General features: G+C 42.8%; 1 protein-coding gene across 5 annotated transcripts in view; it reads right to left on the bottom strand.

Moving 5' to 3' along the window:
* The window catches only part of NCOA7 (nuclear receptor coactivator 7), a 161,951-nt gene that overhangs the window by 105,332 nt on the left and 33,746 nt on the right, over nucleotides 1-22,873 (bottom strand). The window lies entirely within an intron of this gene.

Raw genomic sequence — 22,873 nt, forward strand, 5'->3', positions numbered from 1 at the left:
TCAGCTTCTGTACGCAGAAGAGCATGCAGCAATATGCCCACGAGCCATGCTCAGTAAATTGTGCACGGTGCTCCTACATAGACATCATTGCCTACACCCTTAAGATTAGCATTCTTGGGGCCTGGCACGGTGGCTTAGCGGCCAAGGTCCTTGTCTTGAACGTGCTGGGATCCCATATGGGCTCCTGGTGGCTCCACTTCCCATCCAGCTCCCTGCTTGTGGCCTGGGAAAGCAGTCAAGGATGGCCCAAAGCCTTGGGACCCTGCACCTGCGTGGGAGATCCGGGAAGAGCTTGAGCTTGGCTGTTGTGGTCACTTGGGGAGTGAATCATCAGATGGAAGATCTTCCTCTCTGTCTCTCCTCCTCTATGTATATCTGACTTGGCAATAAAAAAATAAATAAATCTTAAAAAAAGATTAGTATTCTTCATTCAAATAAACATGGTTCATTGAGACACACCTATAATAGCATTACTTTAATTTATTAAAATATAGTCAGTTTATTTCAAAAAATTGTGTCAGGAGAAAAATGTTAATAGCATCTGGATATTCTAATGCATAGCACCATAGATCTGTTTCTTAAAATAATATGCGAAAACTCTACTTGGTAAAATGAAATAGTTAGGAATTCTCATGCTATCTATGGATATGCACATAAACTACAAAGAGTTCATAGGTCTTTACTAACAATTACAGAATAAAAAGCTCTGAATTTTGAATTTTTATAATTTTTAACTTCCACTATAAAATTTCTAAATCAGTTTTCTTTTCATTCAAAATATTACAACTAAACTTTGTTACAGGACAGAAATATTTTAATTATATTTGGAAGATAATATGGAGGTAGTAGTTAAAAACAAAAGTTTTGGAGCTTGATACAAGGTAGAAAGAAATCCTGGCTCCATTACTTGCTAACCAAGTACCACGGAGGAATTAAACCACTCTGGTGTTTTGTCTATGAAAATTTGCAAACTGGGGCCAGCATTGTGACACAGCGGATTATGTTGCCATATGTGACACTGGCATTCAACATTGGATGTTGTTTGTAGTCCAGCTCCCAAATAATGTGACATGTGTGACCCTGGCATTCAACATTGGATGTTGTTTTTAGTCCAGCTCCGAAATAATGTAACAGCTCCAAATAATGTAATGGCCAATGTACTTGGGCTCTTGCCCCCTCACCATGTGGGAGATCCAAGGTAGATTTCCTAGCTGCCGGCTTCAGCCTGACTCAGCTCTGGTTGCTGTGGCCATGTGAGGAATGCAAGATTTTCTCTCTCTCTCTTTGATACTCCACAACAGCCAGAGCTGAGCCAATCCAAAGCCAGGAGCTTCTTCTTGGTCTCCTAGGTGGTTGCAGGATTTGGGTAGTCCTGTACTGCTTTCCCAGACCACAAGCAAGGAGCTGGTGAACCATCATCTATTTGGGATCCCGGCAAGCGCAAGGCGAAGATGTAGCTACCAGGCTATTGCACTGGGCTCTCAAATAAATCTTTTTAAAAATAAAATATAGCTGAGAAAACTAGCAGCATATACTTCAATGGAATGGTCTGAGAATTCAGTGTTGTTGAATTTGTGCAAGGTGCCACCAGTATACATAAGTAGAACTTCACACCATAGTATGGGCCCAACATGACCAGGGTACTCAGCACTTACTGTGCTAACATCCTGTGACATTACATAGTGGACACTCCTCAACCTGACTTCCCTGAGGGATACTTGTTAATGGATTACTGTCATTAGTGGACAAGCACGCCCTAAGGCCTCCTCCAGCCTTATAAACATACCCTTTCTTGATCCTCACAATTCCCTACTGCCAACACCTCAATAGTTGGCTTTCCTATCCAGTTAAATTCCCAAAAGAACTGCCTAGAAGCTTGGTCATCCCTTTCTTCCTTCCCACTCACACCTAACTGGCTTCTCCAATGCACTCAACCTGCTTGTATTCAATCCTTAGCCACCTCCAAGTGGCCAATGACGATGAACACGTTTCAGTCTTCACCTTGGTTATCTCTCAGCTAATTTCATTCTCTTCTTGCTGAAACACTCGTGTCTGTTGGATGTTCTGATTCCACCTCTTTTTGAACTTCAGCCTAGTACTTCTCTTTCTTGCATGCCATACCCCTTAGTTCTATTCTTTTCTTCCATATTCATTCCTTTTATATTATTCTCCTTTCCCACAACTAGGGCCAACAACTCCTAAGTTGCCATCTTGTCCCCAATCATCACTATTCCCGCTCCAGGTTCACACCCCTGGCACAACATGTCAGCATCTCAAACTCACTTCCAAGATTAAACGTACTGACAAATGAAAAAGCTGTCCTGTTTCTAGTTTTTCCCATCATAACATCTCTGTGTATCTAGTTGCTTAATACACACCTATGCATGAACATCAAGGCCCTGCATGGCCTGCCTCAGCCTACCTCTTCTCCCTTTCTTGTGCAGTTCTCTCTAAAATGCACTCTGCTCAAGACACATGGCTGCTTTGTGGATTCATGAACAGCCAATTCTTTTGTCATCTTCAGAGACTTTTCATGTAAGTTTTTCTCTTTATATGCTAATAATATTAGCATATAATATATAAAAATAATAATATAATCATATTAGCATATATATATGATTCTTTCCTCTCTCTCTCAAACCCCTTTCCCAAAAACAGATTACCTGGTGAACTCATTAAATATGTCATTTAATGATCCCAGGTAAGAGCATTACATGATGCATAAAGGCCATTTTTCTCCAGAGGTCTTTCATAAGTCTTACTCTTGCCTAAAGTAGATACATTTCCTGCAATTTTCTTTTATAACATCCTGTTATTTTCCCTTACAGCCAAAAAAAAAAAAAGTAATTTAGAATGTCTAATGTATTTGTAGGTTTTCTTTTTTTAATGTCTTCATGGTGTTAAGAAAAACCCTCTCGTACTAACAAGGACCACACTTGTTTTCCACCCTACTGTCACAACTTAGCAGGTGTGGGCATATAAAGTCTACCTGAGGGGCAGGTGATGTATACATTTCTCTCCAGGCGTGCTTGATGCTACATCATGATTAGGTAAAACAATGGGAAAGGCTCGAGTATCCAGCTGAATCTGAAACTGTCCAATCCAAACTGGCTATTTAAAGCTAGAAAAAGATCCCACTTTGTATTAAAAAAATAAATAAGGTGATAAAGATTATATATATTAGGTTGATAACTCAATTAGCTGTATTAGTTTATATATTATCTATGACAATGTAATTTCTTATAAATTGTACCCCAAGACTATATTTGGGTGTTTATAGATATTTCTTTATATTTTAAAAATCCATATGATGTTATGAAAGCAAAACAGTTCTACATTTCCAATCATGAATGGGGGCAGATAAATCATTTTTATACTTAAAATTTATCTACTCTTTGAAAATCATCCCCATATTTACATAAGCTTAAAGTTGAGGTAAGACAAAATAATTTTATCTGATTATCAAGTGAAAGCAGTTATTTAGAAGAGCAAAAGTAAATACTATCTTAAAAAAATTACTGACAGTGAATCGAAGTTTGCAAAGTCTCAAGTGACCTCACCAGCATCTGCTTCAATTACCTTCTCCAAATGGAATAACAAAATTACCATTCTGCTTCTGCTGTGCTAATAAAGTTAATCTAAAATAACAAAACGCATCTGTGTTATATTCTGTCTCATGCAAAATTCAAAAGCAAAGCTCCTTCTCGCTATAATTGTGAAGCACGCCCATCATGGCTGCCACAGTAATGTATTTTCACACACTCAGGAAGAGTTAATGCAATGATTAATGACTCAGCTCAATCACCTAAAACAGATTTGATTTAAATCACTTCACCTAGGCCAAATTGGGATCAATCAATTCTGCAATCACTCTGCTTTGTATACAGATGTGCCCTTGAAAACACACATGCAAATTTTACATTAAAAAGTCAGGGTAATTTAGGAATATAATTAATTTTTTGTTTAGAAACAAAAAAAAATGAATAACTGGCTTTTAATTTTATTGCTTCATAAATTCAAAAGATCACATTTTGACCATCTTTTCTTCAAGCACTCCATAAGTAAACTAATAAACATCATTTTTAAAGTGCATTAGTACAATTCACATTTAAACTTTCCTTCATATTCCCCATTCTGAACAGTTTTTACCTCAGAGTGTTCAAACTACATTTCTCATTTCACACCTATCTCAAATCAGTTACATGTGTTTCATAAAGGTTTTTTAATTCGCTCATTTATTTGAAAGGGAGGGGGGAATACCTGAGAGCCATAAGCACTGGAATCAGAAGAAGGAACTGTTCATTTGGTTCATGGTTTACACCCCAAAAGGCTGCAACAGCCAGAGCTGAGCCAGGCTGAAGCCAAGACCCAGGAACTTAATGCAGGTTTCTCATATGCATGGCAATGTCCCAGCTATTAGAGCCATCACCTGCTGCTTCCCAGGATGCAGAGTAGCAGGAAACTGGAATTAAAAGTAGAGCTTGAATTTGAATCCAGGCACTCCAAATGGATGTGGATGTCCTAAGATTCATTATATCCATGGGGCCAAATGCCTGCTCTAAGCAACAGAGTTATTGAGAAAAGATGACTTTCCCACTCTCCACTACCTCCCGCCTCAGGGGATCTTCTATTCTTTCTTGCTTTGGGAAGAAGCACAGAAAGTTCTCTACTTCAACTAAATCCTCTTTCACACACACACACACACACACACACACACATAAAAGAGTTACTTATTTTTTTAATCAGAAAGGTGTATTTACAGAGAAGGAGAGACAAAGATCTTTGACCTGCTGGTTCACTCCCCACGTGGCCTCAATGGCTGGAGCTGAGCTGATCCAAAGCCAGGAGCCAGAAGTGGAGCAGCCAGGACACTACCCAGTGCCCATATAGGATCCCAGTGAGTGCAAGGTGAGGGATTTAGCCACTGAACCATCATTCTGGGCCTTTCTTTCATACACTTGATCTTAACCAAAAGGCCGAGAAGCAATGGGCTTACTTTCTTATGTCTTGAGCATTCAAATTTGGTTTTTTTTTAAAGATTTATTTTATTTTTATTGGAAAGTCAGATATACAGAGAAGAGGAGAGACAAAGAGGAAGATCTTCCATCCCATGATTCACTCTCCAAGTGACTACAATGGTTGGTACTCGCCGACCCGGAGCCAGGAGCCAGGAACTTCTTCCAGGTCTCCCACCTGGGTGCAGGGTTCCAAGGCTTTGGGCTGTCCTCGACTGCTTTCCCAGGCCACAAGCAGGGAGCTGGATGAGAAGTGGAGCCGCCGGGATTAGAATCGGTGCCCATATAGGATCCTGTCGTGTTCAAGGCTAGGACTAGGCTGCTAGGCCATGCCGCCGGGCCCGAACATTCAAATTTATATTCTACACTTTTGATATGTCTCACTTTGCCTTGTCTGATACTGAATGACATTTGCAAATGCTAGAACAATCTGTCTTGCAAGGTCTCTTTTATATCTGGCCCCGTACCCTTCTCATTACCATTGAGGGCAAGATGCAAAAACTGAAAAACAGGTTGGCAATAGTCACAAAAATGAGCATAGAAAAAAATGAAGTCCTAATCATTTGGTTTATGCAAACTTTATTTCAAACACTAGTAAACAAAGGAAAAGAGTAGTAAAATTGTGAACAAATGCTTTAGTGGTTCAAACACCCGGTCATCCTGTTTACCAGAGTGTGTAAGCTGAGTTGGAGCTATTACAGCCTTCAACTCAAAATCTACAAGGAAACAAAGGAAACATGTCCACACGCCCAAAAATGTATGCTCAGCAGACTACAGTTATTGGTATGTGGGGATATTCAGGGTTTCCGAGGTAGAGCACTTTGTGGAGCAAGTGCTCTGAAAATCAGAAGATGCCACATTTCATCATTTTATTGTTTAGTAACTCCCACTTACTATCACACCGAGACCCGTTAGGATCCGTAGCGTGCAACTCAACATAGCTTAACGTAAAGAGTGGGCTGTGAGGTCAGGCACACGAGGGCTGAGAACTGGATCTGTCACTACATAGTTAAGCGGCCTTAGGCAAGTTACATACCTACAAGGCTTAGCAACTGTATCTGTAATGAAGATGATAACAGGACCTACTTGATGGAATTAGGAGATTCCATGACAAAGTACATCAGTCTCTGCTATTCCATAGATGTGATGTACATTGAACACACAGGGCTAGATCCTGTGAGTAAAATGAAGAACAAACGACAATAAATAACAGACACATAATGAAGGATATTAGATGCATCCCAGTACAAACTGTGTTTTGGCCCCCAAGTGACAGGAGGCATCTGGAAGTCTAGCGATGCAGTCAAAGTTCTAAGAGGGAAAACAGTAAAACATGCACAGAAAATCAAAGCACGCTAAAGACAGAAGGGTAGGAACGTGTCCAATTGTGGAGAATCTCAAATACAGCAGAGGGTGGGACACAGAAGTGACAAATCTTAACTCTGCCTGGAAACACTAACCTGGCAATATGCATGGGAAACCAGGCCGCTCAAACTTGACTTAGAGGGTAGACGGGGTGAAGATGATTTGTAAGAATTTTCAGATGTCAGTTTTCAGGGACGAAAAGCAACAGCTGAATTTTAAGTGTGAGCACTGAAGCCTCAGAGCTATGACACAAAGCCATTTTTGGCTCGGATCCGCTTTCCTCTTGCTGAAAGCTCTCTGTAGCAGCAACAGGGAAAGGTGCTGCGTGCAGACATAGCTTAGCTGGCATGGCTGATAACAAAAATTCCATGGAAGTGGACAAGATGACTTTGCTCGGCAAGCATGTATTCTCAGCTTCAGTGGCTGGACTGATGGTCCCAGTGCTGATGGATTTCGCTCCTGGAGAGTCCTCTTCTGCTTACAGCTGGTCTTCTTTCTTTCCTTCTTTCTTTCTTTCTTTGTTTTTTAAGATTCATTTATTTTTATTGGAAAGTCAGATTTACAGAGGAGGAGAGACAGAGCAAGATCTTCTGTCCCATGATGCACTCCCCAAGTAACCACAACGGCCAGAGCTGAGCTGATCCGAAGTCAGGAGCCAGGAGCCTTCTCCAGGTCTCCCACATGGGTGCAGGGTTGCAAAGCTTTGGGTCGTCCTTGACTGCTTTCCCAGGCCACAAGCAGGGAGCTGAATGGGAAGTGGGGCGGCTGGGATTAGAACTGGAGCCCATATGGGATCCCAGCGTGTTCAAGGCTAGGACTTTAGCCATTAGGCTACCGTGCTGGGCCCACAGATGGCCTTCTTCTTGTGGTCTCTTCCCATGGGAGACAGAAAGAGGTCACCTTTCCTGTGTCTCTCTTATAAGGGTGCTAATTTATCTCCAGAACTCCACCCTTGGGACCTAATTACCACCCACAGATCTAGCTGCTAATACCATTACACGGCAAACTTCAGGTTGCCATACATGAATTTAGGGGGAATGGGAACCTGGATGTTCAGTCGATAACGATGTGACAAAAGCTGTCCCAAGCCAAGAATGCCAAATTTAAATACAAATTCAGGCACGAGTTCAGATGAAATCATCCTCAACCATAGAGAAAAATAAGAAAGCTACTCAAATCCCTTCTGTTTCCTCGGGCTCTCATGTCTTATGTGGCAGTCCTGGGTCTTTCACTGAGAGCAATACCTGGATCACGCATATTGCGAAGTTTTAGGGGCTATATTAATGCCTTGAAATTTACAAAACATGTTTACATGTGTATTTATTCTTACTTTTCCTCATTTATTCATCTATTTGTCCTCATTTATGGGGCATGACTTTAGACTGAAATTCATAAGTCCTAATATTAAAAAGTACTTAAATTTTAATGTCTTTGAATTTCTCAATCTTATAAAGTAGACAGTATTATTATTAGAGAAAAGAAAACTATACCCAAAGGCCCAAGGCTAATACACAGTTCCAAAGAGAAGATACTCACTGGTGGTTCAAAAACAAAAGTGGTCCAGGCCTCATACAGGCAGTCCTTCCACCTGGGGTTTTGCTACAATTGTACTGGCCTCCATCTAGGATCTGGCATATCCAAATCACTTGGTGACTTCAGGTTACACTGAAACATGCTTGTCACTTACTCTTTGAAATTCTCCTAATAGTCTAAGGACATTGTACTGTGGGAAAGGATATTTACCGAACAGGCACTTCAGGCATAGCTGCTTTTAGACAATTGGTTAATGTATTAGATCAATATTTTTCAAAGAAATTCCTGTTTTAATGATAAAAGGCAACTTCACTGTCAGAATATTTAGTAGCAAAGACTCTTCAAAATCAGTGAGTCATTTGTGATCATGGTTCACAATAAAAAATCATTTTGTGATTCAATATGTGCATACCTACAAATGTTTAAAATTTTAACAGTAATTATTTTTTATTACTATATACAAAACACACTGATATTTTCTACTTCAGCCTATTTTAGTCCAATATGATCCATTCTGTTATAATCCATTAAAAAAAAAAATCCTGAGTGCTGGCACAGTGGCTCAACTGGCTAATCCTCCACCTCTAAGCTCCGGCATCCCATTTGGGCATGGGTTCATGTCCCAGCTGCTCTGCTTCCCATCCATCTGCCTGCTTATGGGCTGGGAAGCAGTGGGGGATAGTCCAGGCCTAGGGACCCTGCACCCTTGTGAGAGATCCAGAGGAAGCTCCTGGCTCCTAGCTTTGGATCAGCTCAGGGGAGTAGGCCAGTGGAAGGAAAATTTTTGTCTCTCCTTCTCTCCGTAAATGTGTCTTTCCAATTAAAAAAAAAAATCTTAAAACAAAAAAATCCTGGTTCCCCTGGACTATGCCCAATGGATTTTAACCTGTAAGCTGGAAAACAATACTCTACATGGAAGGAAATCAATTTACTCTGCCTATTCCTTTAAAATTGAACAAAATATAATGTTTAATGGCTGAATGTGTATAAGCTCTTACTTTAATCTCTAGAAAAAAAGTTAATAATTTCCTGGAAACATGAGAAAATCAAACTTAAGCATGGAGGCTTTTGTAAATAATGCATGATAAGCAATGTAAATGTTCCCTTGAGAGTCTTAATCTGAACTTCACTGAGAAAATACAAAAAATAAGCCTTAAGCAACTTTACAGCTCAGGAAAGAGTTTAAATGAAAACAATATTGTCAAGGCACTAGCCATTTTTTTGGTAAGAAGTAGTTCTGAAATAATCTTTTTTAGATTAACAGAACTGTTGAATCCTGAAAATTTTGCAGTGCTAAAAACTGAGACTCACAAACTATTTATATCCTACCTCAAAGAAGCTGTTAAACATTCTTGGGCTGTCAGGTAGTCAGCATGCATCTGACATCTGTGGCATGCCAACTACTATTACACACTGAAGGAGATCTTATTAAAGTCTCCACCTCCTGGATGGTTCCTATGAATACATAAACAAATAAGCAAGGGCTATGAAGGTCATGTAAGAGAGAATTCTTGGACATGACTATTAGGGCTACAATCACACAAGGATGGTTCTCTAAAGTAAAATCTATAGGGTTCACAGTAAAGTCAATTAAAAATTCTAGTACTAAGGCTATCTACAATCTCTCTTATTTATTATGATGCTAATCATGTGTTCTAACCTCCCTTTGAGACAAAGTAAAATTGTTTCGTGCGATGTAAACCGAGATCGTGCAAAAATCAAGAAAAAATCAGAGTTGCAGATAGGACAAAACAGGATTCAAGGCTCAGGATCACCATTATAAGGCTAAGTGATTGCAGGCAAGCCCTTAAGCTCCCAAACAATAAATCAGTCATCTGCATTTACATCCACTGGTGTGGTCACAGTGAGCAATGTTTGGGAAAGCCCTTCGTAATGTACTAACAAATGGGAGCAGGTGCTACGGCACAGCTGGTTAAGCCACAACTCTGGGACTCCCAAATCCCACGTTGCAGTGCTTGGGCTGCAGTCTTGTCTCTGCTTCTGACAGAGCTTCCTGCTAGCGAAGTGAATGCTAAGTCAGCACATGATGCTCAATTATTTGGGCCTCTGCCGCCCCTGTGGGAGACCCAGACAAGAGTCCCTGGCTCAGCTTCGTTCTGGCAGACCCAACTGTTAGTCACTTTGGAAAGAATCAGGAGATAGATACAGTCTGCCTGCTTCTCGCTTTCACTCTCTTCCTTCCTCTCTCCCTCCCTCTAGCCCTGGCTTTCAAATAAATAAAGATGTTTTAAGAAATTATAAAATGTGCCAACACTTTTCGTTAGTGTTAATTTATTAAAAGTGTAGGCACAGTGAAGTTCACAGAATAAAATCACTAACTATTAATGATACAAAGTTAACATACTCTGAACACTTCAAACTGTTTTATTTGCTTTTTAAATCTCAACACAACTAAAACCGATCTAAGTCCAACATACTGGTAATATGTTTCTCCTCAATTTTCAGACATATTAAGAATGGCCAAACCTTCTCTAATGGCCTTTGGCCAGCAATTAAAAAAAAAAAAAACCAACAATCTACAGACTGTTCACTAAAGAAAGGGCAAGAGTTCACATCACATCACTCTACCCACGTGGTACGTGCTTGCAACAGGCGTACCAGCAACAGACAGTTCTTTCTCAGTGTTCAAAGGCTGCCTCTGTGAGGCTGGAGGCAGAGAACACACCCTGACATCCACATCCACCAGGGTAATCAGTCTTTCAGGCCTGTCCAGGTGAGACTTTCACGGGATCTCAGGGCCTAACCAAGATGGCAAACAGAAGCTTTCTGTTGAAATGCATTTCTGCACTCATTTCTGCTGTGGGAAACTACCTTTTGGACAAGATGTTGTCTTAGGTCATAAAGTGGAGCACTGCAACGTCAAGCCCCGAATTACACAGGTACAGTACAGAGATGGTGTGTGCTCTGTTGCCTTGGTTGGCTCACACTCCAGCATGAACTGGATAATGGATGGATACAACTGACAACACACGTGGTATGAGATATCTTCAAATCAGAGACAGCTTTTTGAAAAGGTCACTTGAAGGTCAGACCTTTAGAACTCCAAATGCATTTCCCCAAGTTTTTTTCTAACGTTTATTAACGTTATTTTTTTTCAACATTCATTAACCAAGCTTGGTGATGCAGGGCTTACCAGAAATAGCAAATCACAATTCCATATGGCAATCCAGTCAATTGAAACCCCAAGAGGGGCTCGGCAGCATGGCCTAGTGGCTAAGGTCCTCGCCTTGATCCCATATGGCTGCTGGTTCTAATCCCGGCAGCTCCACTTCCTCTCTATCTCTCCTCCTCTCAGTATATCTGACTTTGTAATAAAAATAAAATAAATCTTCAAAAAAAAAAAAAGAAAGAAACCCCAAGAGGAACAAATGGTCATTACCCTCAAGTCCATACATTAAGCTAAAGGCCTGTGTCCCAACTTCCCCAACAATGTAAGTCATCCTAAGAGACAAGCAATGAATAACCTGGACACACAGACAAAGCTACAGACATTCACCTTTCCCTGGCTTCTCTGCCCACATTCCATTTCTAGGCCTCACCTCTCCTGGAACAACAGACAGTACACAAATTAGAAATACAAAGCATCTGAGCATTGCTATCTTCATTGTCCCACCCAAGCAGTGAACAGAGGGTGAGGAATAGAGACACAAAGTGGCCATGCTCAGGGAGTACCTGTCCTCCGAGTCTGTCCACGGGAAGCCAGAAAGCAAGCAGGTTCTGAGGAGGCCAAGAGTTGGAGTGCCAGAGCAATGGAAGCACAGGACCAAGACAGCGAGCCCCTCCCAATTAGGAGCCATTATAGGGCTTGTGAGGGGTGTGGTTACACAACAATGCAATACTGCCCCCAATCAGGTGATAGGTGAGAGTCACAGGTGGGCAGGAGGGAACACCTAGGTGGTGGAGGAGTGACTTCCAAGTTCAAGACCCTAAACTAGCCGCCTACCTCGCCACACCCAGACCCCTAGTCCTTAGCACCATGCTCTTCCCAGACCAAAGTGTGGGTACAGAGACTTTCTGCAGAGATCACATTGCAAGATCTCATTTCTAGAACCACCATGTGTCTACTTCTTGTCAGTCTGTGGATTCTGGGAGGCAACAGTGATGGCTCAAGCACTTGGATTCCTCCTACTCATGTGAGAGACACTGATTGCACTGGCTTGGTCTGAACCCATTCCCAGCAATTGTGGGAATTCTCCCAGCAGATGGGGGAGTATGTTTTCAAAAGCTGATAGTGAGGGGCTATCTTGTACCACTCCTTGTGTTGCTAGTATCCTATATTGGGGTGCTGATCTGAGTCCTGGATCTTCTGCTTCTGAATCAGTTTTCTAATAACGACTCTTGGGAAAGAGGCAGAAGATAGCCCAAGGACTTGGGCCCCTGCTAATCATACAAGGCTGGGAAGGAGTACTTGTCTCCCGGCTGCACCTGGCTGTTACCAGCCATTTGGGGAATAAACCAGTAGACAGAAGATCTCTTTCTCTCTTTCAATCTGTTGCTCTGCTTTTAAAATAAATGCATCTTTACAAAATATGGTAATTGGGGCCATTGTAGTGTAATGGATTAAGTCACAACCTGTGATGCCAGAATCCCACAAGGGTGCCAGTTCTAGTCCTGGCTGTTTAAGTTCCAGTTTAGTTCCCTGCTAACGTGCCTGGAAAAGCAGCAGCAGATGGCCCAAGTACTTAGAGCCATGCACCCACGTGAATAACCTGAAAGCAGCTCCTGGCTTTAGGCCTGGCTGAGCCCTGGTTTGTTAGAACCATTTGGGAAGTGATACAAGGGATCTCTTTGTATCTCCCTCATTCTCTGTAACTCTGCCTTTCAAGTAAATAAAAGTAATTTTAAATAGAGGTTTATTTATTTGAAGGCAGAGTTACAGGGAGAAAAAGAGAGATCTTCCATCTGTTGGTTCACTCCCTGGTTTAGCTCCTGGCAAAGGCTATGCCACCTTGCTGGCCCCTAGTACTTGCTTCCTTTTTTTTTTTAATAATCTTAGTTGGTTAGGGTACAGAGGGTCAAGGGTTACAGGAAAGTGGGTAAGACCATTGTTTCCACACTAACATCATCATTTTTCCCTGTATCTGGGGTCAGAGGAGAAACAAAGGGAGAAGCCCCATCCAGCTTCCCACCCATTTCAGGTCCCCAATGTGAGGCACGCTTTGAGGGTCCTGCTCATGCAGTTTTAATAGTTCAACAGTTCTGAACTGCTGCCAATCTTGCCATTCCAATCGCAATGAAATCTATTCCAAATCCACTGGCTGACATAGTCTCTTCATGGTTGGGGTTCTGAGATCAGTAATTCAGTTGGAGAGATTTCCAAAGAAACTTTATCTGAAGTTATCCCAGACCTGATTCTTATCTGTGCTTGCCAGTACAGGGTCCGGCACCGTCCAGCACCCCAATCAGCTTATGCCTATACTGGTGGTTGCAATTCCTGGGTCAGTTCTGTTTCCAGGCGTCTTCCACAAGAACCAATGGGTGTTGCAGTCAAGCCTGATCCTGCCCACTTCATACTCGGCCCTCACGCAAACCAGTGGGAGCTCCAGCCTAGTTGAATGAGTTCAGTCTGCAAATCCTCTTCCTTGAACAAGAGAATAAGGAACCAGTAGCACAGCTCTAGTCCTCCCTGTGGTATCCCCTTCAGGCCGCTGCTTCTTCCTGTTTTTAGCTACACTGCTGCCTTCTTCAAAACCACTTTGTTCTCCAGTTGTAGGCAACTGCCTAGGTTGCATCATACCTAGCCAAGCGTTGTACTGCTGGGAGAAAAGCAGCCAATAGCTGCCAAATATTCAAGGCCAGCTTAATTCCAAATGTGTGTTAACTATACCAGTACGCCAGCATAGTTGCCTATTCTATATGTGGGGAAGGCAGGGAATGCCAGGCCGGGACATACCATCCAAGCCCCCAGACGTGGAGGCCAGGGAGGGGGTAACTACAGACTGCCCAGAGAAGGGATTCTGGGGACAAGTAGGAGTAGAATAGCTGAGAGCATGTTTGACAGGTGAGGAATGACTTCTGGGGTCATGCATGGAGTGAGCCACTGCAGTCACAGATAAGTGAGGGAGCTGAGATGGAGTGGTTTAAAGAGGAGTGAAACCTGGTTCAAGGTCTGGTTCAGGCGAAAGCACACGACCACATAGGAGACCTGAGCTTGGCTAAACAGCATCACCAGCCACCCACTGGCATATGCAAAAGCTGGGGCTGGGGAGAATGCATGGCTGGGCTAGGCCGTGGAACCTGCCTGTGAGTGTGCAAGCAGGGGGTGGGCCACGTCAGGCTGGGACAGAGCACCCACCACAATGCAAGAGAAGTGGATATGGGGGCAGTTTCTGTAGGGGAATTGTGGACTCATTTCTGTGGGACTGTAGTACCTGACAGTTTACTAAGAGAACTTGGGGTAGTGATGGGCTGAGCCAGGTTGGACCAGAGAACTCCAGCCTGACAGCAGGAGCTGGGGCCTGGAGAAAGCTGGGCAGGGCCAGGATGCAGAACCTGCCAGCACATGCAGACTGGGACTGTAGGCAGACCACGCACCTGCTGGCACAAGTGAAATCCGGGGCTGGGAGCAGGCCTAGAAAGATAACTTGGGAAACTACCCTAGTAAACTTCAACTACCACTGGGAAAAACAAGAGCTGGGGCTGGGAGCAGGCCAGGCAAGACTATAGCATTCATCCATGTTTATGTGGACTGGCTCTGGACTCAGTTGAAGCACCCATGGGCATGCATGCGAGTGAGGACATGGTCTGGGTCATGCCTGTTTGGGCTAGGCTGCAGTATCCACCAGACAGAGCTGAGACTGTGGGCAACCATGCCAGGATAGGTCAAGTACCCATCAGCACATCTAACAACCAGGGATAGGAACGGGCCTAGTAAGAGGAACTCTGGGGACTCCCCCACTAGCTACAGCTCCCACTGGTGAGTACAAGAGATAGGATTGTGGGTGGACTAGCCTAGGCAAGGTTGCAATACCCACTGGCATGTGTGTGTACTAGATCTGGGAGCAGGCCAGACTGGGCTAGGCTCCAGCACTTGCTGGAGATTGTGAGAACCAGAATGGGTGTGGGACAGGCCAAGTAAGGCTGTGGTACTTGTCCAGTCTCATCAGAGTGGGGGATGAAGAGGGAGGACAGGCTGGGCTAGGCTGTAGTACCCATTGGTGAGTGTCAGAATGGGTACAGGCCAATTGGGCTAGGTCACAGTAGCCACCGGTAAGTGACAGGACTGGGGTCCAGCCATGTCAATCTGGGTAGCAGCACTCTTGAGCAGCAAATGTTAAGATCTTTGCTTAGGGCAGCACTAGTAGGAAACTTGGGGAACTCCCTTGTTAGGCCACAGCTCCAGCTAGTAAGCCCAAGAGCTGGGGCTGAGGTAGGCCTGGCTAGACTGCAGCACCCAATGGCATATGTGTGGACTAGGTCTGGGAGTGGGCTGGGCTGGGCCAGTTCACAATACACACTGGCATAAGCAAATGCCAGGACAGGGTACAGGTCAGGCCAGGTTGGACTGCAACACCCACCAGTTCACAAGAGGATTAGGCTGTGAGTGGGACAGGCTGATCTAGGCTGCTGTACCCTCTAGCAAAAGCTGTGACTGGAGGTGGCCTGGCTGAGCCAAGCTGCACCACCTGGAGATGGGTCATTTCAGCTTGGGCTGCAGAACCTGCTGGAATGGGCAAGACCCAGGACTAAGAGCAGGCCTGGTAGGGGAACCCAGAACTCCTCTGTTGGGCTCTATTGCTTCCAATGATGAGTGTGAGACCAGGGACTGGGTCTGGGGGCAAGCCAGCTTGTGCAGGCTTGCAACACCTGCAGGCAAATGTTGGGACTGGGTGCAAGTCTTGTCAGGGTGGACCACAGAGTCCATGGCAGGCACAAGAGTCCCCTGGAAAGGGGACTGTGGGCACTCCCTGCTGGGCTGTACTTCCACTGGTAAGCATGAGAGCCAAGCTGAGGGTAGGTCAGGCAAGGCAAGGCAGCAACACCGATCAGCACACTTGGTCAGATCTGGAGGTGGAGTGGCAGCACCCATGGGTATGCACAGATGGGATGTGGGACAGACCAGGCAAGGCCATAGCACATGTCAGCACACACAAAAACCGGGGATGGTGGTGGTGGACCTGCTGGAGTTTATCGGGGGTCACCGCAACTAGGTTGTGATACCCACTGTTTGTGTATTACACAATGTGTGGTGAACTGGGCTAGGCTGGACTAAACCACCATACCTGTTGGTATGCATAAGAGATGGGGTGGGGGCAAAACTGACAGGCAGCTATATCCACCAATATATGTGCATTGACTACTGTAGGTAATGGATCAAACCTGACCCTGCACTAGCTGGCTCACACAAGAGTCAAGTCTGAGGTCACTCCAGATGAGGTTTCTTCAGGGATTCCCTAGCTAGACTGCTGGATTCAAATCCCAGTCACAGGGAAAAATCATAAGAAATGTGGTTCAACCTTAGAGTGCCTATATTGAGACTGGGCCTTCTCAGCTACTAATGCCTGTTCAGTGAACAGCACGCCCAGATACACATGGGGAATATTAACAGCCAGTCCATGTATGCCAGCAAAGGACATCAAATGCCTCATCAGATGTTGGGAAATAGAAAGGTTGGACAATTCTGGCCAAGCTTTGCAGCAAGTGTCTGGATCTACAGATGCACACTGAGGAGGATTTGGTAAGCAAACAGATCTTGGAAAGACCTTCTCAACTCTGGTGCAATGAAGCTGACAATGCCTCAGAACTATCAAAATCACTGGAGCAACACCCTCAGAACATCATTTCCCATGTCAAGGTATCTAAGATGTCATCAGGTTCCCCATCCCTGGGTGCTGATGTAGTTTGACCACAAGAAGTGGACTCCTCCCCTCCCCTAATCTCGCCACAGACTAGGAGAATAGAAAGGAAACAACTGAAACATTTGTCCACCCACCTTCCCCCATAACTCGACTCTACTCACTCCAATTAGAGGCCTGCATGGGAAACAGTTATAACTTCCTCTCAGTTATATAACTACATTTAAAAAAGAAAACATCTTGTTAGTGGGTCATTCTCAGACATATTTAGCCTTAAAGATTTGGAATGTACAAAAGAAGTTTAGTAAACTTGTCCAAAGTACACACAGGAGGGATTTTCAAACATTAGGTGTTGTTCTGGTAGGTCAGAGGAGAGGCTGGCCAGAGGCTGGGGATACAAGTGTGGAGGGATGCGGGGAACAGGGACGGGAGCTAAAGCAGGTGCTATATCCTGCACTCTTCAGCACTGAGTCACTACCAGAGGTGGCAGGGCTCATGGCGTGCAACACACAGGGGGTGGTAAGAGCAGAGAGGATGTGGGAGAGGCAGTTCTGCTTCTCTAGATAACCAGCAAAGAACAGCCATGGAAGCCAAGGAGTCTAGGGGGCAGGAGCAACAGGAGGCAGAATCTACTGCGGATTCAGTCAGTCTACTGACTGGCCCTCCCACACCTTATCAGAGGCATTCCTCACCTATGTGGGTTAACTACAAATGTATTTTTGGTGCCTTTAGTTAACCAATGATTCTAAAAAAAAAAAAAAAAAACTCATCCAAAGAATTTTCAAGCACATATAGAAAAAGCAAAGAGGGTCTGCATGAAAAATCACAAGAGTTGAATCGTATCAAATGAATGTGGGAGCAAACAGGCCCCATATAGTGCCAACAGAGAAAGACCTGCATTCCAACCACAAGTATGAGGAAGAGAAAAAAGGGTCTTAATGATACCCAGAGAAAGATCAACAGAACAGAAAGCGGAATCTAGCCAAATGAGTGAGTTTTTATTTGTTCTTCAACATCTGTCAGGGATCACAGAGCTAACACACATACAGAATTACACACAGAATTAACACACTGCTCTTGTATACACATTGCAAAAACATGGGAAATTTCTCATGAATCATTTATGAATGTATACAAAATGACACTGGAGCTCCTGAAAACTTCCAGCTCCCAGCTGAGAAGATCTTGAAAATGCACCAGTGCTTCCTGCTCCCTCCAAGAAAATCTGTCTGGGAGTGACACTGACCCACTCCCGTGTGGACACTTTCATGGCAGTATTTCAAGGTAAGTTTTGACGAAGGAAGGACTGAGTGACCCTCAAATCACTACATATTTGTCCCAACATAAAAACATCATCTCTTAAATTTACTTTGCTGTTTATACTCAGAGAGTACCATCAACAAAGGAGGTTTGGTAACAGATGTTTACCCCACAGTCATACCATGTTTAGGAAACTTGGTATCACACAAAGATGACCATTTAACTATGGGGAGGGGACAGGGAAGGAGGAAGGAGCAAGCTGAAAGGCAGATTTAAGGTTCCAAGGACACCACTGGGGTAGCAGACAGAACCTTAGCATGAACCTTTGCCTTGGTTTCTTTTGACAGCCAGATGCTATTTTTGTCAGGTGGTGTGACTTAGAAGAAAACGGCAAGCTCCTCATTTGGGTCTGATTTTGCCTTCCTCTTCGGGCACCTTGCTTTGACAGCCTTGAAGTCCCTAATCCAGGGAAATCTCCGGGTTTTCAGGTAGTCACTTTCAGGTGACATCTGTTTGTAATTCCTTTCCATGGTGACTGCACAGTTTTGACAGAAGGCATTTGAAAAGATGTGTAATGGTATCTGACTCTCTTCTGATGATGGGTTTGGGAAAGTAGATTTTGTTCTGTTTTTTTTGCTTTTAACAGTTTGACCCTTTCTGGCTGTCATACAGATAAACTATAGTTCTGTTCTTTCCCCCTCCCTCTCTTTTTCTCTCAGTCACTCTCCACTTGTCACTTTCAAATAACAAGTCAGGTTGAGTACAGCTGATTCCACAGCTCTGTTGCTGATTCATGGCAGTGTCCAGAAGGTCATACCTAAGAGCACTTTGGGTATGTTTTTCTTTTTCTCTACTGGGTATTTTTCTGAAGAAGTTAAGGTATGCACTAGAATCAAACTTTACATATCAAAGTTATAAAACTGCTACTCCTTTAGTTTTGGTCACGCTCTCAATTTAAGGGTCTCCCCTAATTCTGTATTTCAGGGCAGGAATGACTTCAACAAGAGCTTTAACACTGAGTATGTAGCTTCTAAATGAACTACCATTATTGCTATTATCGGAATCACTTTGGATTCAGACTGAAAAGGCACATTCAGCTTTTAAAAATGCCTTTCAAATAAAATAAAAAACCAACAGACAAACAAAAAAAGGACAGAGTAGGAAAAATATTTGCATCCCACATAAACACTAAAAAATTAATACTGATAACAATGTATTCTCTAAATTCAACAGTAAGAATAATGAACAATTTTATAAGAAAATGAGCAAAGACATGAATAGAGATTTCACTGAATTCAGGAAATATCCAAATGTCTAATTATCCCATAAATTATATTTAACTTCATTAATTGGAAAAATTCAAATTGAAACCTTGATGAAATATCACCATGCAGTTATCAGAATCACTAAAATTCAAAAATCATGCGGACCAGTATTGTGGCCAAGCTGCAACTCCTGAATATTTATCCCAGAGAGATGAAAACTAATGTCCAAACAAAAGCTCAGACACAGACGATTTGAGCAGCTTTGTTTATGACTGTTCAAGTTAAAAACAACCCCGGTATTCTTTCATGAGTAAATGACTAAAAGCTGTAATAGCTCCCTTTCTCACTCTTCATGCAGATATAAAAGAGAAGAAATGCTTTTCTAAGAAAAAAGAGCCTCGAATAGGGAGTTTTAGATCTCATCTAGTCTACAATATAATGGCCGGCCAGCCAGCCAGGAGAAAATTCACTTTGCAAACAGCAGTGTGTCTTTACAAGCACACTTGAAAGGTAAGTCTTTCAACTCCCTGTGAACCAACTGAAGATTTCAAATACCTCTTCAAAAGGAAACAGGCTTTGTTTTTGTCATATCAAAGCTGCTGCACTTTCAGGCACATATGGTTTACCTACTTCTTCTCTTGATGCTCTGTGGAAGCTGCTATTGGCCAAGAGAACTCCTTAACGAGTTCTCCTGCTTTAATATAAAAGATCCTGGCATGTCACATGAAGCTAACTTGAAAAACTTAATCATTGCCTTAGGTAACCTGACCAACTAGCCAACTTTTACAGAAAATGTTCAAGTTGTGGACAATTAATAGGCTTCCCAATATATGTTGATAGATGGCTGGCACTGTGGCATAGTAGGCTAAGCCCCTGCCTGGGACAACAGCATCCCACATGGGTGCCAGTTCCTATCTCAGCTATTCCACTTCTGATACAATCCCCTGCTTATGGCCTGAGAAAGCAGTGGGGTATGGCTTAAGTCCTTGGGCCTCTACACTCATGTGGGAGACCTGGAGGAGGCCTCTGGCACTTGGCTTCTGATTGGCTCAGTTCTGACCATTACAGCCATTTGGGAAGTGAACCAGTGGATGAAAGGTCACTTTCTCTGCCTCTCCTACTTTTTGTAAATTTCTTTTTTCAAATAAAAATAAAATATTTTTAAAGAAATGCACATATATGCTGATAGAATAAGGAAGAGAACATGCAGTTAATCTATTACCTCTAAACATTAGTATGTCCACTGCAAGTGATATCAAAAATCTAAACTCAGTCTAGATGATTTTATAATATACACAGAGTCAATTTACCAATATCCACTATTTGGGAAACAACAAAATATATTCTTCCCTACTTAATGAGATTCCACTTGCAATTTGTTTTTATCATACTAATTGATAAACTTGCCTGTTTCAGAATCTGAAAGTTTTCTAGAGTAATTATGACATGAGGGGTTGGGGAGAGGCATCTATCGCCAGTGACTGAAAATTCTTCGGCTCATGAAATGGATCCATTAGTTGAAATAGGAAGACATTTCTGAATCCAGGGTAGCGAAGGTCCATACCCCTGATCAGTGGGAAGTAAATAAAGACAGAATGAATCTACATCCTTCAACACTCCACTGGGATTAAAAGCTAGAAATCTCTGAAAGGGGACTGATACGGGATGAGGAAGGTAGCTAGATTAGGGCTAAAACTGGAAGCCAAACCTCATCTTCCCTACGTAATTCCTATCTGCCCACCTGTCAATCAAATGACCCCTTCCCCAGGATACACCTGCCCTAACCTGGGGATGGTAACATGTAACACTCCCCTCTCTAAGCTCATAAGAACCCCAGCAGTGGGGGGCGGGGAGTGGTGTCACTCTTCCCATGGATAGAGAAGAGCAGGGTTCTCAACTTTGTCTCTCCCCTTCCTGGCCTGCTCTGTTCCTGAGCATCACCCACATGTTTCTGTGATTTCCCCACCTTTTAAATAAACTTTATATATAAAAAAGCCTCTGTGATAGATCCATCAAAGACTACTAAGCAATAAGAAAAAATAAACCACTGATACATGTAACAGCTTGAACACATCAAGGGAATTGTGCCAAGTAAAAAAAGACAACTGCCAAAAATTACATAGTATATGATCCAACTTCTGTGATATTTTAAAATAACAAATTACAGAAATTTAGGGTAACAGGTGTGTGTGTGGGGGGGATTAGCTATAAAATGTGAGATTCTTTTTGTTCTGTACCTTGGTTGTGGGGATATATACACATATCTGTATATGTGATAAAATTTTATACAACTAAATACAAACACAGGCATTGCAACTGCTTGAAAAGCTGGTGAAATATTAATAGGGTTGGTGACTTACACAGTCACCAATTATGTAACAGTCTTATGTTAGTTCTAGGGTCCACTGGATAAAGGACACAGGTGGCTACTTATTCCCTACAACTATACCTGGGTCTACAATTATCTCAACATAAAATTACAGGGTTCTCATTTATCCCATTTAAAACAAAATTACTTGAAAGCCAGAGTCAGAGAGGGAAGGAGGTCTTCCATCTGTTGGTTCACTCCCCAAATGATCAAAATGGTCAGGCCTAGGTTAAATGAGATCATGAAGACTCAAACCAGCTCCTTCAAGGAATTCTAGCATGGCAGCTTACTGTGCTGTATTGCATTGCCAGCCCCTGTTCTTATTTATTGTAAAAATCCTGTCTAATGTTTCATCTGTCAGATGCCTAATGTCTTCCTTCCATAATCTTGTTATTGAGTCCTAATAGCAGATCACATTTCACTGCAACCAATAATTTTACCCATGCTTTCCAGGACCACTGTTGTGGTATCCCCTGGTATGTAGGCATCCCATACCTCAGCACTGGTTTGGATTCCAGCTGTCTACTTCCAATCCAGCTCCCAACAAATGTGTGGAGAAAAACAGTGGAAGATGGCTCAGATGCAGTTCCGGGCTCCGGGCTTCTGACTGTCCCAGGCTTGACCAATTTAACCATTTGGGGAGTAAACCAGCAAAGAGAAGACTTTCCCTGTCTCCCTCCCTTCTTCCCTTCATATCTCTCTCTCTCTCTCTCTCTCTCTCTCTCTCTCTCTCTCTCTGTGTTGTGTGTGAGTGTGTGTGTGCATGTGCCCATCTCTGTCTCTCGGCCTTCCAAAAATCCCTCTTCATGATTTATTATTCATTCCTAACTGCAGCATATCTTGGGAGAGACCCGTATTTTGCAATGCTGGTTAACTACATAAAATTGATAAACTTTTAAATACCTCAATAATAAAACAAATATAAAGTAACTTATGTCAGATTTTTATTTTGAATCTTAATAATAAAGTATTTATATAGTGGATCCTTAAATGGTTTCCTTACTCATCTTATTAACTAAAATTCAGCAAGATTTCTGGATACATATATCAATGATAATAACATCAAAAAACACTGGATAAGTTCCAAAGATTATATTTAGAAAACAGGAAATGTACCTTTGAGGACTATCCACTGAGGACTGGGGATGGAACAAGGTTAAATTGAGACCTTAATATTAATAAGTATTTCAACTTAAGAGACCACAATAATCATTCTACAAAATGTAATGTTCTCTGAGTATGAAAAGTTTC

The sequence above is a fragment of the Ochotona princeps genome, chromosome 1, assembly GCF_030435755.1.
Source record: "Ochotona princeps isolate mOchPri1 chromosome 1, mOchPri1.hap1, whole genome shotgun sequence".
In the NCBI taxonomy this organism is placed as follows: Eukaryota; Metazoa; Chordata; class Mammalia; order Lagomorpha; family Ochotonidae; genus Ochotona; species Ochotona princeps.